The sequence below is a fragment of the Nycticebus coucang genome, chromosome 5 (assembly GCF_027406575.1).
Source record: "Nycticebus coucang isolate mNycCou1 chromosome 5, mNycCou1.pri, whole genome shotgun sequence".
Lineage (NCBI taxonomy): Eukaryota > Metazoa > Chordata > Mammalia > Primates > Lorisidae > Nycticebus > Nycticebus coucang.
The window spans coordinates 32,511,215-32,527,656 of NC_069784.1; the positions used below are offsets into that span (position 1 = coordinate 32,511,215).

The 16,442-nt window shown below is 37.6% G+C and overlaps 1 pseudogene; it reads right to left on the reverse strand.

Moving 5' to 3' along the window:
• Positions 1-14,980, reverse strand: part of LOC128585443 (10 kDa heat shock protein, mitochondrial-like) — a 33,988-nt pseudogene extending 19,008 nt beyond the window's left edge.
• Positions 14,981-16,442: the final 1,462 nt, after the last annotated feature.

A 16,442-nucleotide genomic window follows, 5' to 3' on the forward strand; every position in this document is an offset into this window, starting at 1 on the left:
TTATACTTATGACAATTTGAATTTTCTTTTTTTAAATTTTTTTGTTTGTTTTATGCTTTTTTTTTTTGGAAATAGGGTTTTTTCCATTGTCTGAGCTAGAGTACAGTGGCATCATCAGAATACAAGGCAGCTTCAAACTCCTGGGCTCAAGAAACCCTGCTGACTCAGCCTCCTATGTATCTAGGACTACGGGCATGTTCCACTATCCCTGACTAAGTTTTTTATTTTTTGTAGAGATGGGGTCTCATTATGTTGCCCAGGCTGGTCTCTAACTCCTAGCCTCAAGTGTTCCTTTTATTTCAGCCACCCAAAATGTTAGAATTGCAAACATGAGTCACCACACCTAGCCAGTAACTTAATTTTATCGCAATGGAAAGAAACAAAGAAAAAAGTAACAAAAAAAAAAAAATCTACATTTTAATTCCCTCTTTCTCTCCACATTTCATTTGACTAAAGTGAAGCCAATGAGTATTTTAAAATTCTCTGTTATTTATCAAAATATTATGTTCAGAACTGGACAAAAGAGAAAGAATCAGACCAGATTTTATGTCAGTAAAATCTCCATTTAATTATCTATACTTTCCTTGCATTCGTTTTCTGATTAAGTTGATTAAGTAATTAAATTACAAAGATAAAAAGAAGGGACATAGTCATGGCTGTACTGAGCGTATACAATGAAAATGTGTAGAAAAGGTGGATTGTGCCACATTTCTGTGTACTTGGGTGAGAGATAATTGTGGAAAATCTATTCAGTTTGAATAACTGTGATCCTCTATCTAAAATTTGTCTTTGAAGCTGCTTATTTATCATAGGATTTGACAATTTAGTATAGGGCAAGGATCTTGGGTGCATACATGTGCTTGTGTGTGTATAGGCAAACATATTTGGAATGACACACATGACGTGGGTGTCTGTGGAGAGATTATCATTTACATTTATTTTTAGCTCATTAAGGACATCTTGAGGGTAGGGAACAAACAAGACTCTGTTTATAAAAAAGCAATCTGGGGGGATTCAAATGTGCTGTTTCCTTTTTTCTTTTTCCTATGTACAGAGTGTAAATCACTGTTCATAAAAAAGCAATTTGGGGGGGGGTTCAAATTTCAAATGTGCTGTTTCCTTTTTTCTTTATAGAGAGTGTAAATTATTGTTAAATTATTTTTTCCAACTTGTGCATTTTCTTTTAAAGATTATCTTAAGGGACTTATTTACCCAGAACTCCACAACATACACTGCTGATTATGTTATTTGTTTTCTCATCTTTTTATCTTAACTTTTATACTTCTATGTCCAGAATTTTAATGTAGAATTGATCTTGACCTTGATTTGAAATTGGTCCTTACTTACACAGTAATAACCTACTTTCAATGAGTCCTAGGAGATGGGAAAATAAAATGATGGGATTGGGTGATAAATTAAAAATTGTGAACTAAGAAAAGAAGGAAATGGATAATGGCAAAATTTTTACAAAAGAAAAATATCTTTTATTTTCTTTCATTAGATAGAAATAGGGCTAGCATAGGAAGAGGAAACAGTAATAAATCATATACATTCCACTGATGTTTGAAGAGTGGTTAATGGAGGACACTGTCCCTGAGTCATTTTAGGGTACTTGTAATCCTTGTATATTTTCTCATCTTCAAGGCTCCATATTATTTTTTATAACTTCCCTTCTTCAAAATGTAATTTAACACCTTTAAAAGGGAAAGGGAAAGCTTTCCTTTCTTCTTCCTCTATATTCTTAAAGTTTAGCATCATGTCAGGTATTTGGGGTCCAATTAATGTTAAAACAGTGGATAATCACATAGGGATCGATACTAGTGGTGAGAATATTCTCCTTCTTTCCACTGGAGAAAGGCTTTAGAAAGAGGCATGGTTTCGGAGATGAGGAAAAAGAAGGGAGTAAAACTCTTATGTGTTTACATTTAGAATCATAAAAAAACTGAATTTCTGATTAAAAAAACAGTTGGAAAGAAGAGAACACTCAACTTCATATCTAAAATTGTGTCTGAGTGATGAAATAATAAATTATTTACATCATAATACAAACAAATTACTCCTACTTTCTATATCCAAATTTCATATTGTTTTTGGAACAAGAGCTGCTTTAGATTTAAACTCCTACAAGTCTTTTGTTCAGCATTATTGAGGCATAATTAAGAAATAAAAATGTGTATGCTTTTGGTATTCAATGTGAGGTATACACACACACACACACATTGTAAAATGATCACCACAATCAAGCTAATTAATATATCCATCACCTCACATAATTATTCTTGTTGTGAAAACATTTAACATTTACTTTCTTAGTGAATTTCAAGCATACAATAGAGTATTATTAATTATAGTTACTATACTATACTATATTGAATTTCCACAAGTTATTCATTCTGAATGGTTAAAATTATACCCTTTCATCAATATCTCCCCTTTCTCCCATCCCTCAGTCCTTAACAGCTACCACTCTACTCTCTGCTTCTGTAAGTTCCAGTTTTTAAGAGTCTACTGATAAGTTATGTCGTGTTTCTCTTTATGTGTCAGGCTTATTTCCCCTATTGGAATATCTTTCATTCATCCATATTGTTGAAAATGATAGGATTTCCTTCTTCTGTGAGACTGAATAATATTCTATGATTACTGTGTATATAATATATGTTTATGTATATAGTATGTTCTTTATCCATTCATCTGTTGACTGGCATTTAGTTTGATTCCATATCTTGGCCATTGTGAGGAACATTGCAGTTAACATGGGAGTGCTTTGGGACTGATTTCATTTCCTTTGAAAATATATCAAAAAGTGAGATTGTTGGATCATATGCCATTTTTTAACTTTTTGAGGGACCTCCATACTGTTTTCCATTATTTTTTGAGAAACCTCCATACTGTTTTCCATAATGTACCAATTTAAATTCTTATAAATAGTATACTACAGGTTCCTTTTATCCATATTCTTGCCAATATTTGTTGTCTTTTGTCTTTTTTATCATGACCATCCTAGCAGGGGTGAGGTGATATCTCATTGTGGTTTTTATTTTTCACTTGCTGTATAATTAGTGGTGTCAAGCATCTTTTCATATACCTGTTGGCCATTTGTATGTTTTTTTCTGAGACATGTCTACTCAGGCCATTCAGACATTTTTTTAAATTGAGTTGTTTCCTTGCTATTGAGTTGAGTTTCTCTATATTCTGGATATTAATTACTATCAGATGTATGATTTTAAAATATTTTATCTCATTCCTTATATTTTTTCTCTTCACTCTGTTATTTTCTTTGCTGTACAAATACTTTTCACTTTGATGCAATCCCATTTGCTTTTCTTGCCTGTGCTTTGGTGTCATATCCAAAAAAAGAATAACTGCCTAATGTTGAAAACTATTTTTCTTGTATTTTACTCTACAGTTTTACAGTTAAGTCTTTAATCCATTTTGAATTGATTTTTGCAGACGGTGCGATACATGCATAAGGACCCACTTTCAGTCTTCTGCATGTGTATGTCCAGTTTTCCCAGAAGTATATTTAAGAGACGACCCTTTCCCCATGTGTCTTCTTGGCACCCTTGTTGAAGGCCACTTGATTGCATAAAGTGCAAGTTCATTTCTGACTTCTCCATTCTGTTCCATTAGTCTATATGTCTCTTTCCATGCCACTATGTTTTGTTACTATAGCTTTGTAGTACATCTTGAAGTTAGATCATGTGATGCTTCCAGTTGGTTCTTATTGCTTGAGATTGCTTTGACTGCTTTGATTGTTTTCTTCTGTTGGATCAAATCAGTTGTTGAAACTTTCCATAAAATTTTTCAGTTTAATCATTCTGTCCTTCAGTCCCAGAATGTCTATTTGTTTCTTTTCTTCTGGTTTCTAGCTAGCTGTTAAATTTCTCATTTTTTAATTATTATTTTTCTAATTTTGTTTGGTTAACTTTGGTTTCTCTTGTATCTCACTGAAATTATTTCAGATGATTACTTTAAATTATTTAGTAGCCAGTTTGTAGATCTTAATTTCTGTAGGGTAAGTAACATGTGCTATATTTTGTTCCTTTCATGGTGTCATATTTTCCTGATTATTTGTGATCCTTGTGGCCTTGCATTGATGTCTGTGCATTTGAAGAACTAGACACATCTTCCCACCTCTACAGACTGACTTTTCCAGGGAAAGCCCCTCACTAATTAACCCATCCAGAGATCCTGGTGAAGTCCACCAATAGGCTCATTGCTGATGTCTTCAGATGAGCTGGCCAGGATCTCAAGCCAGTGGGAGGGCAGATCTAGCAGGTATGTCCACAGAAGCCAGCCTGAAGCCTGGATTTTCAGGGCTGGACTGAGGTATGTTTCTGCAGGTATAGGTTGAGTATGGGTCTGTGGTGATAAACCTTGTGCCTGAGTCTGTGGTATGGGCCTATATCCTAGGTTCCCAGGGGCTAGCCTAATGACGGATTATGTCTGGATTCTGGGTCTGCAAAGGCTAGCCTGGATTCAGGAGTTGTGGTGACTGCCCTGGTGCTCGGGCAGGCTGGGAGCCTGGTGCTGGGATTGGCACAGAGCCTGAGTGGTCTTGGTGCTAGAGTCAGTGGCTCACGCCAGTAATGCTGGCACTTTGGGAGGCCAAGGTAAGTGGATCGTCTGAGCTCAGGAGTTTGAGAACAGCCTGAGATAGAACTAGAGAGACCCCATCTCTAAAAATAGCTGGGAATTTTGGTGGGCACCTATAGTCCCAGCTACTTGGGAAACTGAGGCAAGAGAATCTCTTGAGCCCAAGAGTTTGAGTTTCCTGTGAGCTACGATGCCCTGGCACTCTACTCAGTGAGACAGAATGAGACTCTGTCTCAAAAAACCAAAACAAAACAAAACAAAGTTGAATACTCATTTCATTCTCCTTCCCCTATATGGAGGGTAACTCTTTTTGCAATGTGCTGCCCAACCTTGCAGGAGAGGTGGTGTAAAACTGTTCTTCCTATATGCTTCAGTTCATCTTTACTTATTTTTGTGCTCCACTCAGATGCCGTAATCTCTTTCCTGGATTTCCCAGCTAGTGTGAAGGGATTTTCATGTATATGTAGCTACTCAAATTGATATTTTGGGATGAAATGAGTGCTGGAAAATCCTATTCTGCTATTTTGCTAATATGCTCTATTTTTACAAGCTTCAAGACTTGTACTAAGGGCTAGGGACCTAAGAAAGAGGTAAAGATGGTCAGAAAAAAAATATAACAACTTTGAATGTATTAAGAATTTTAAAATCTGAAAATAACTTCATAAAGCAAGGAAATTTGTTGGAACAGAAAATTACGAAATTGGTTGAAACTTGGTTCTGTCTACAAATCTGATGCAGAAAATTCATAAATATTTTTGGAACTTATTACAGACTTTTTTAAGTAAAAGAGTGAAGTCTAAGGATGATATATTGGGGAAATGTTATTTTTATACCTGAGATTGTAGACAGAATAAATCATGGGGCATATTGGTTTTGCCCTCAAAATGAGGTTTATCCCATTGAAAATTCTGTAGTACAACTTTTGTATTACATAGCCTATTGAATAAGACCCTAAAGTAAGGTTTATTAGTTCATGAGAAGTCAGCCATTGCTAAAGAATTGGAGAGTTGAGAGGAATCAGAATTTCAGAGCTGAAACAAGTCTCATGTGTAATCTGGTCTGGCATCTTAATCTTCTAGGTGAAGAAATTGAGGTTCAGAGAATAAAATGAATTCTCTAGGGTCACTTAGGGAAATATTAATAGAGTGGGCAGAAGGGATCAGGACTTTAGGTTCTCAGCCAGATGCCCATCTCTGGTGATATTACATCATGTTGCATTATGTCGGTGGTTCCTTTACTAGAAATTGCATATGAAATTAAGCTGTCTTGGCTAGATAGATTTAAATTCTTGAGAATGATACAATTACATTTAATAAGTATTTATTCAGCACATCACTGTGCTTAGCTCTCCCCAAATGTGGAGAGCTAGTAGCATATAAAATTATAAATAATTCACAAAAATACAGACTTTTTCAAGGCGTACATTATCTTACATTCACTGTGTTCTCAGTAGTTAGCATAAGGCCTAGTAGATAATGGGCAGTCAAAAACTGCCGAGTGACTGGACCTGGAGAAGTGAAGCTTAATCTAGATCACCAGACCACAAGCATCAAACTAAGTAGCAAAACCTAAGCAACTGCAGTAAGGAGACATTATAACATGGCATCATTGCTTCAGAACAATGAACACAATTTTTTTGAGATTATACTAAATTTAGTGCTTTCCTTCTTACAATTATTTATTTTAAGGGAAAAGGTAGTGGTAATTGGAAAACTCAACCCTGCCATCTCTAATCAAGGCAAAATACTGAAGTGGCAGGCTGTAAGATAAGCCACTTCCCATTAAGACGTATCTGAAATAATGAAGTATCTATGAAGTATAAATCACTCCTCAGAATCTACCCCAACTTGAGACAGTACTTTCATACTTGCATACCAGTTAGTTATAGGCACAGGGCTGTGATAGGACTGGGAAATGTAAACTCTCAGGTATTTCTAAACCATTGTGTGTGCAAAGTGGTACTAATCACTCAAAGGTAGTCCTCTAAAGAGAGTGAAAGTGAAGAAGTTTGTAGTAAAAGTGTGCTCACACCTGTAATCTTGGCACTCTGGAAGGCTGAGGTGGATTGCTTGAGGCCACGAGTTTCAGACCAGCCTGAGCAAGAGTGGGCTCCTGTCTCTACAATGAAAACAAATGAGGTGGGTGGCGCCTGTGGCTCAAAGGGGTAGGGCGCTGGCCCCATATGCTGGAGGTAGCGGGTTCAAACCCAGCCCCAGCCCCCCCCCAAAAAAAGAAAACAAATGAGGTGAGAGGATCCCTTCAGCCCAAGAGTTTGAGGTTGCTGTGAGCTATGACACCACCACATTCTACCAAGAGCGACAAAATGAGACTCTCTCTCTCTCTCAAAAAAAAAAAAAAAAGTTTATGGTAAAAGTACACAAAGCCAGTGTAGATGCACAGAGAATTGGTAAAGAAAGGGAATCCAAGGAGAGCACAGACAGTATTTGCTATAGGAGGAATCAGTAAACTTTTTCTGTAAAGGCCCAAACCCTCTCGTCTCTGTTGTAATTACTCAACTCTTGTCATTGTAGCACAAACAGTTATAAACGATAAATAAGAGAACAAGCCTACCTGTACTTCAATAAAACTTTAACATAGTCACTCAAGCTTTAATTTTATGTAATTTTAACTTGTTACAAATTATTATTTTTGCTTCTGTTTCTAATTATTAAAAAATGTGAAAACCGTTCTAAGCTCACAGACTATACAAGAAGGGGCAATGGGCCCAGGCTGTAGTTTGCCAACTCCTTGCTACAGTACTGTTCAAACTATTTCATGTTTATTAGCTCATGATCACCTCCTAACAACCTATTGCATACTGCTACAATTATTCCCATATTGCAGACAAGGAAATTGAGGCACACATGTTTACTTAGCTAGTCAGTAGCTTAGCCAGGACTTGAATGCATGCAGTCTAACTACTGTGTACACTTAACTACTATACCTGTTGTGCCTAACCTGAACAGAAATAAGCTAACAAAGCAAAAATTCTACTTATAAATGACATACCCAATCTCCCTTTACTGATACTTTTGGAGCTGTACAGGAAATGAACCTAAGACAGAACAGAATCTCAAAACTTCTGGCTGCAATGCTTGGTCCTCGGGATGACATTAGGTCTCACCTTAGTCAGTGATGTGTCTTATTTTCAGAAATAAAATTCTGATTCATCTAGGTCTCACCTTAGTCAGGGATGTGTCTTATTTTCAGAAATAAAATTCTGATTCATCTAGGAAACAAAACTTTATTGAAGGCTACACGATTCTCTTATTTGGGGCAGAGAAGGAATGTAGACTATGTACCTGGAAAGTATGGCATCTTGTTGTCATAGGTTAACTATACAACCAGCTTTAATTGGGAGTATCCCAGGTTATAGGTTTGTCTCAATGCAATTATTAATAGAGGTACATTTTAGTCTCAAAAGCATCTCAGTTTAGATAGCACATTGTATGGTCACCGCCTTCAGGGACCTTGAGAATTGAAGCATCTGCACCTGTGCAATTTACTGTCTACATTAGCATGACTTTACTGCTCCACTTTTTCCAATTTTCTTCCCAGGAAGACCAAAGTTGTAAATAATTTATTGTTTGTTTTAAACTTCCTGAAAAATCCATTTAAATTAGCATCAAACTATTTAACTCTTCAATAGATAGCCTCTGATGATTGTCTACTCCTTAAGACTATCTGAACTTGCCTAAAAAGCTTGGCCTTTCTATGAGCATCAATAACAAACTAACAGAGCATGATTCTTACCAAACCTAATCAAGCCAATGAATTGAAAGACCCATGTTAAACCAGAATCTTAAGTATCATTAAGTATGCAACTTTGCACTCACTATTCAGAGATAAAACTAAGACTCTGCTAATGAAGTGATAAAAATTCCCTTCCCTTGGTAAAAATTAACTCAGCTTTATCTTATCAAAGGTTGCTCACATAATATTTCAGGGAGTCAGCACCTGACAATATCCTGGTTTTCTACACTTCGAATTGTCTATACTTGAACATCCTTCAGATGCCAACAGGTTCACTAAGTTGACAGTATTCTTCTGTCTCCCTGGATAGAGCGTCCTGGTGTCATCATAGCTCACAGCAACCTCAAACTCTTGGGCTCAAGAGAGTCTCTTCCCTCAGCCCCTGAGTAGCTGGGAGTATAGGGGCCTACCACTACACCTGGCTAGTTTTTCTATTTTTAGTAGAGACAGGGTGTCACTCTTGCTCAGGCTGTTCTCAAACTCCTGAGCTCAGGAGATTCACCTGCCTTGGCCTTCCAGAGGGCTAGGATTTATAGGAATGAGCACTTGCACCTGGCCTAATCACTATTTTTATTACAGAAAATATGAGAACTGGAATCTTCTTGGCTCTAATGCAGATTAGAGCATTTTTACCACATTCAACGTTAAGCATGCTTTCTATTGATGTGTAAATTACTTGAAATTAAGCAAATGGTGCTTTTTACAATTGATGATGTTCTCTAATGGAGAAATTATTTTATTTGATTAAACTGGTTTATGACAAAGGCCATCATATGGAAGGGACCATAAATGAATGTGCCAGTCTTTATTCGGTTCCTGGGAGGCAAATGTGTAGGAACTGACTTTTTCCTTACCCTGGCCTTTATCAAGGGATATTCTGGAAGAATTTAAAATACAATAAATTCATAATTTTTTTTCTTGCAGTTTTTGGCTGGGGCTGGGTTTGAACCTGCCACCTCCGTCATATGGGGCCAGTACCCTACTCCTTTGAGTCACATGCGCCACCTAAAAAATTCACATTTTTATCTGGATAAAAAATCTGATAGCTTTGGCTGTATCCAAAAGCCTTTAAAAATCTAATTAAGTCTTAGGTTTTAGAAGAATAACTTATGACTTTTCTATTGAAGGCAACCCATGATGCAGTGTTATAACTTGAACAGAGCAAGATGGGGAGCCTAATCTGGGTCAATTCTGGTCACAAATCTATTTTTACTTTGAAGAAAGCCTGAAAATAACCTGAAATAAACTTATTTTACAAAGCAACAGTGTGAAAACTTATTGTTCTTTTTGCTGTATTTTTTATTGTGCTCTGGGACTTGGTTTACTCAGCTATAAAATTTTTAATAGAGTATTTCTTTCCTTTGCTCGGAAACTAACAAGAATATGACACTTTAGGGGTTATTTGATGGAAAGGAGAAAAAAGTCTTTAAAACTTGCTGAAGCAAGCTATAGCTACTGTACTCTATCCAAATAAAGCTTCTCTTTGCTTTGATTGTCTTTTGCAAGGCAAGTAAGGGCCTTTCTAATTATGGACAAAGATTTGATTAAAGACAGACCTTTAAAATCTTTTCTACTTTACTAACCTCAAATGCTAATCATATTTGGAATTTGCCTAACACCTCTTTTTTCAGAGGGCTTTAAATACATTTTGTTGAGGGTTTAAGTAATGATATATGAAGGATTTTGACTTCTTAACCCATTATGTTCTGGAAGACCAGGGATAACCTTTTGAGTCATAAAAAAAAGCTATACAGGTCCTGGATTTTGAGGTCCTTCTACCTAATTAACCCAGTCATGAGGGATGTGGGGAGTCTGTACAAAACTCAGATGTAATTTGTTGGTTTGTTATTTTGTTTTCATTCAAATGAGTCATGTTCCTGGAAGTCACAGTTTACAATAAACTTTTTGAACAGAAAGATAAACTTCGTTAGCATTTTTCAGAGAATTTACACTTTCTACTGCACAATAATGCATTTTTTTAAACAATGGCTATTTACTTATGTTCTCTGGGTAATTTGGAACTGGGAAGCACAGAGATTACTGAGTCAGGGAAGATTTCTGATGCTCCTGGGAAGTCAGAATCCAGATTTACATAAGAGATTCTGTATTTTTAAATATTTTATTATATGTCATCCACATTTTCACATCTGGATGATAGGGAATAATATTCAGCCAGCCAAGTTTTTATTGGCATGTTTCAGAGTGAAACTCAGACGATTTGCATTCATATTTATTGACTATTCATGTAATACTTTGTATCTTTAAAATAAATAGCCCTTGGCACTCCATTTCCATCCTTATGCTAAACCTATTGTTTTTATGCTTTTTTCCCTCTTAAAAAATAGACTGTGACTTTCCGGAATTACTTTCTTAGCTCCTAAGGAAGAAATTTTTTAGGGTTCTTTTGCTGTTCATATTCAAAGAAGTTTGTTGATGTCTTTTAAACTTAATTTCCCACAAATAATTTAGACTCATTGCTCACCACATCTCTTGGGGGTATTATATTTTGCTGGAAAGGAAAACAAAACAAAATAAAACAAAACAGTAGAATGAAAAGAACTCGGGTGTTCTTCTGTACCAGTGACATTTGGGTTAAGATTTGATGTTGTAAAAAGCATCAAAGCATAGCTCATCTCCTACAGCAAAATAGGAAAAAGAAAAAAAAAGGGAAGAAATTCAGAGTGTTGGAATCAATCAAACGTGTTTCTTGAGCAACCACTATGTTCTCTGAACTTCATTGAGTCATGTGCTGGGAGTAGACATTTAAGGAGCACTAATCTGCTTTGAGGGACTTTCTTGCCCCTTTGACTTCACAGTGATTTTTCCTTCCATGAGTATATTTACAACATAAGACTTTTATTCTGATTGGGTTTTGCCTTGATTGCTATTCATTGACGTTAGAATGAATTCTAACTCTTTTCTATAAGCATGGATCACTTTTGCTCTTGAATGAATATTTTCAATGAAATTTCAAAGAATGTTACCCTTTTATATTAACAAAATAGTGGATTTTATCATGGGATGCAGAAGATCTTTATGATCCTAAGGCAAAGTTCATATTTTGTTTTATTTTTTGACATTTTTTTTTGCAAAGTTCATATTTTATCTTGTAGTAGAATTGGGAACTAGAAAATTAGGCAGTGAATTCATTTTTCTGGAGATATGTGGTCATTCTTCTTTTGCTTTTGCTAGTGTTCTATTCATCTCACTTTTCCGCTTACTCAAAATTTACCTGGCTCAGTATGGTCTCGAAATTCTTCTCACTATATCATGAATTCTTAGCTGCAGCAACCGACATTAAGTGACAAGTGTCCATGTGCATTTTGCTCAAATTCTCTTGAGAAGATATGATTACCTAAGCACAGCTCAATCAGCTTTAGCTGGAATACAGGTTTGTATGATACGATACGGCTGGTTAGTTCTGCCACGTCCAAAGTGGTTATGTGTGGAAACAACATCATTTGAAGGGGCTTATGTGTATATGTGTATAGGGGGCATTGAACGGCTCCTGGCCATGTTAGTCTTTTGATCAAATCTGTCTGGATGTATCTGATCTGACTTCCATAACATTTGGAAAAATATCCAGAAATAGACATTCAAGTTTGTTAAGCCTCCCTCACTCTTAGAGACATTCTCTTTATTCTTCATTTAATAAGTTTCTTTCCTGGCACTGACCCAAGTTATGGTAATACAGAGGTGAAGAAGACATGAGCCTACCTTCACAGAGCTGGCATTGTACTGGAAGGAGGTAGAAATACTGAATAAACACATTGGTACGTAAAATAACATGAGAAAATGTTAAGTGCTATGAAGATGATACCTCAGGGTTGTGTGGTACAGAGTGAATGGGGGTTTGGATTGCATTCCCAGTGAAGTCCTCTCTGAAGAAATGGACTTTGAGCTGATATCTAAATGATAAAGGAACTAGGCACAATTCTAAGCATTTTTTGTGCATTAACTCATTTTTCTTACTTTTGCATACAAGTGATTATTCCTATTATTCATAATTAATAAATGAGAAAAAAAATCATGGAGACTGAATCAGAATATGTCACTTGTTCCAGGTTGCATAGGTAGGTGATAGAGCCAGATTTCCAACCCCAATAGCACCAACGTAGCACAGAGAACATACCCTATATGTCCTTCTGGGAACTTAAATATCACCCAGATTAAAACATTGTTCAGACTGCCAGTATTTTCGATTCTTACTTTTTTTACTTAGTAACTTGCAACTTACTATTTGATTTTTCTATTAGTGTGCAGATGTATGTCTGTGTTCTCCCACTTCCCACCATTTAGACACATTTTTTTTTAAATTAGTGAAGATTAATTTCTTTATATTTTTGATAAAAATGAATATAAACAGAAGTTCTGATATTTTCTGCTCACATAGACACATATTTTTAAGTAAAACTTTTAATCTCTTATACCCCCCAAATTGTGATGTGTAAAAATATAGTGACCTTATCGTGCCTAAAATAATAAGCAAACTTGATGTATTTTTACAACAGAATTTGTTTTTCCTGATTTTGCATGTATTGAAATAATATATTTACCTGTCATTATAAAATATTTCAAGCATATTAAAAAGGATACACATAAAGTAAGGACCTCAATCTCTACCACCAAACTTTCTGAAATCTTATCATTTCTTCCTATTTTTTTTAAAAAAGTAATGAAACATAGAAATAACAGATAACAGATAAAATCTATATCTCTTTTCTAATCTAATCTCTTCCCTCTGCCCCGAGAGATTTACGCCATCTTGACTTTATTTATTTATTTATTTTTTTGAGCCAGTCACTCTGTTGCTCAGGCTGGAGTGCCATGACATCAGCCTAACTCAAGCAACCTCAAAGTCCTGGATTCAAGTGATCCTCCTACTTCAGCCTCCCTAGTAGCTGGGTCTACAGGCATGTGCCAAAATGCTTGGCTAATTTTTTTTTTTTCAATTTGAACTTGGTATCAATCTTTTCCATGCATTTCTTTCATTTATTAACCTTTATTATAAATATAAGCATGCATGAACGGTATATATATGATATATAATATATGATATATATTCTTATATGTATTACATATTCTTTGTGATTGCTATGGAGGCAATGTTTGTGTTAGTCCCAAATCCCTATGGTGAAGCCCTAATCCCCAATGGGATGATATTTGGAGGTGGGAACCTGTGGGAGGTAATCAGGTTTAGATGAGGACATGAAGTAAAGTGGGAGGAAGAGACCAGAGCTCTCTCTGAGGGCCACATGAGGCGACAGTGAGATGGCAGCTCTTTGCAAGTCAGGAAGCAGTAGCTCACAGACACTGAATCTGATGACGCTTCTCATGGACATCTCAGTCTCCACAACTGTGAGAAAATCACGTTCATTATTTAAGCCACCTAGTCTCTCATATGTATTATAGCAGCCTGAGCTAAGACAGTAGTGTTTTCTTTTTTGATTGCATATTAACTGCATTTTTTTATTATTAAATCATAGCTGTATACATTAATGCGATCATGGGGCACCATACACTGGTTTTATAGACCATTTGACCTATTTTCATCACACTGGTTAACATAGCCTTCCTGGCATTTTCTTAGTTATTGTGTTAAGACATTTATATTCTACATTTACTAAGTTTCACATGTACCCTTGTAAGATGCACAGTAGGTGTAATCCCACCAATCACCCTCCCTTCGCCCATCCTCCTCCCATTTTTAAAGTGTAAAGTATTGCTAACCATAGGTAAGATATCATACTGGAGATCTCTAGAGCTTACTCATCTTATATAAAGGAACCTTTGTGACTGACAAACAGTAATAGTTCATTATTTCTCCTCTGCCAGCCCCTGGCAACCACCATTCTGCTCCCTATTTCTATGAGCGTGACTAGTTTAGAATCCTCCTAGAATCATGCATATTTATCTTTCTGTGACTGGCTTACTTTATTTAGCATGCTGTGCTCCAGGTTCATCCATGTTATTGCATTTTGCAGTTTTCTTTTTCTTGTGTCTGAATGATACTCCATTGTACGTATTTATCAATTTTAAAAATCTATTCACCTGTTGATGGACATTCAGGTTGTTTTCATATCTTGGGTATTGTGAATATTGCAGCAATAAACATGAGAATACAAATATCTCTTTGAGGTCTGAATTTTAACTCTTTTGTATATCTATTCAACGGGATTCATGGATTTTATGATAGTTCTATTTTTAATTTTTGAGCAATAAGTTATGCTGTTTTTTCTACAGTGACTATACTATTTATTTTATTTTTATTGTTCATTTTTTCTTTTGAGATGACACATATCTATTAAGAAAGGTTATGAGTCTTGGTAGGTGGAAGTCATTCAGCATATGGGAGATGTGCTGGTATAAGTCAGATTAAGTTCTCTCTTCCTGAATTGGACTTTGGGGAGAAAAGTTTTCCCATAGTGAAAGATGGGATCTGGTTTAGCAAGTGAGGTATCTCTAGGTAGATGCTAGTTCCTGGGGCAGTAATTGGGGTATCTAGAGGCTCTTGCCATCCTTGGCCTGTGCTGGTGAAACCTGGCTGGGGAGACCCACTTGCTGTCTCTGGGCCACCATTCTGAACGAGACAGCTGTGGCCCCTGTGGGTGGCTTGGTGACTGCAGGCCATGTCACTCATCACTGTCCTTTGCTGTGAGTGGGAGGAACCCCATTGGTAGCTACAATGACCATTTACCCACTGGGGCCTAGAGTTCTTCGTTGTACCAATTTGAGACAGGAAGTTCATGGTTAGGTCCAATTTTCTCCTCTACCTTGTGTCCAGCAATGGTCATGTCCTCTTGGGCTCTAGCCATTCTGCAGTCCACAGACTACATGCTTGTGACGGGTCCTCAGCATTGGTTCATGGCTAATGCAGTCTTGCAGTTTCTCAGGGGGTCTTCCTGCCCTGAGCCTTTCTTGGGAAAATTCACTGCAGAAATTGCCACATCTTGTTCCTAAAGCAGCTTCCCGTAGGGCCTGTCCTTCCTTTGGCAGGGACTGGGAAAACTTGTTTCTTAGCAACTCTGCTAATTCTCTATCCTGGGCAAGGTGGTTCATCCCACTGGCTTGAGAAGCCTTTTCCCCTGATCCCTTGGTTTGTGTCTCTCTGTTTGGGCCTTCCTCATCAGTAGGGCCAAACATCTTGCTTTGACTCTGCCATGCACCTTGGAGTTTCAGGATCCCAGTTTCCCTCAGCTTCTGGCTACTCCCTACCCTCAGTGTCACCACTGGACTTGCTGTGGAAACTGGACAAAAAGGACCAAGAAGCCAACCTGTCTGCAGTGAGGAGAACTTCAGGGACATGATCATCAAGGATGGCACCAACAGGGTAGTCTCAGAGAAAGACATCAGGGGCAGGGCCTTCAGGCTGGCTCTCCGGCTCCATCTCTGCTGCAATCTCACAGTCGCCGACAGTCTGTGTCTTGAGGCACCTCTCTTCTGGGTCCTGGGGGATATAAAGTGTAGAGGGTAGGGAGTTTGCTCCCCAGAGCCCCCGAGATGTGACTGGCATTAAAGGTACGGGCGTCTGCTCTCACACTGGCTTCCCAAGCAGGGAACTTCTTGTCCCTGGCCTCTACTGGCTCCATAGTCTCTTTGACCTCTAAAGATTGGGGCCCTATGGTGAGTTCCAGCATTGTCTGTCTGGGCTGGAGGTCTCCTGAGGCCACACTCTCCCCCTCCTCCTTTGGCTCATTCCTGGCCATGGTTGGAATTGGACTCAACTCTAGGCTGTCTCTCTTAGCCTCCAGGACTGTCTCACTGTGCCCGGTTCTGCCTAAGAGGGGCTGAGAAGTCCACCTGCTCTTCTGTCCAGCGGAAGGGGCCGCTGAGTGCCCATGGCTGACACTGTACTGGGTCCCTCTCAGGTCCATTTCGACATTTCCACCCACAGGTGAGGAGACAGGGAAAGGACCAGTCGGGATGGGCACTGGCTTTTCTGTTATCACCCTCATTCCTGGACCTTCCCAAGGATCTTCTCCCTGGAAACTAGCAACCTCAGCTGTGGAAATATCTCTAAATTCACAGGTGGCACAGGAAGGACAGGTGTATAACGGAAGGGGCAGGGCTTGAGTTGTTTTCATTATGAGATG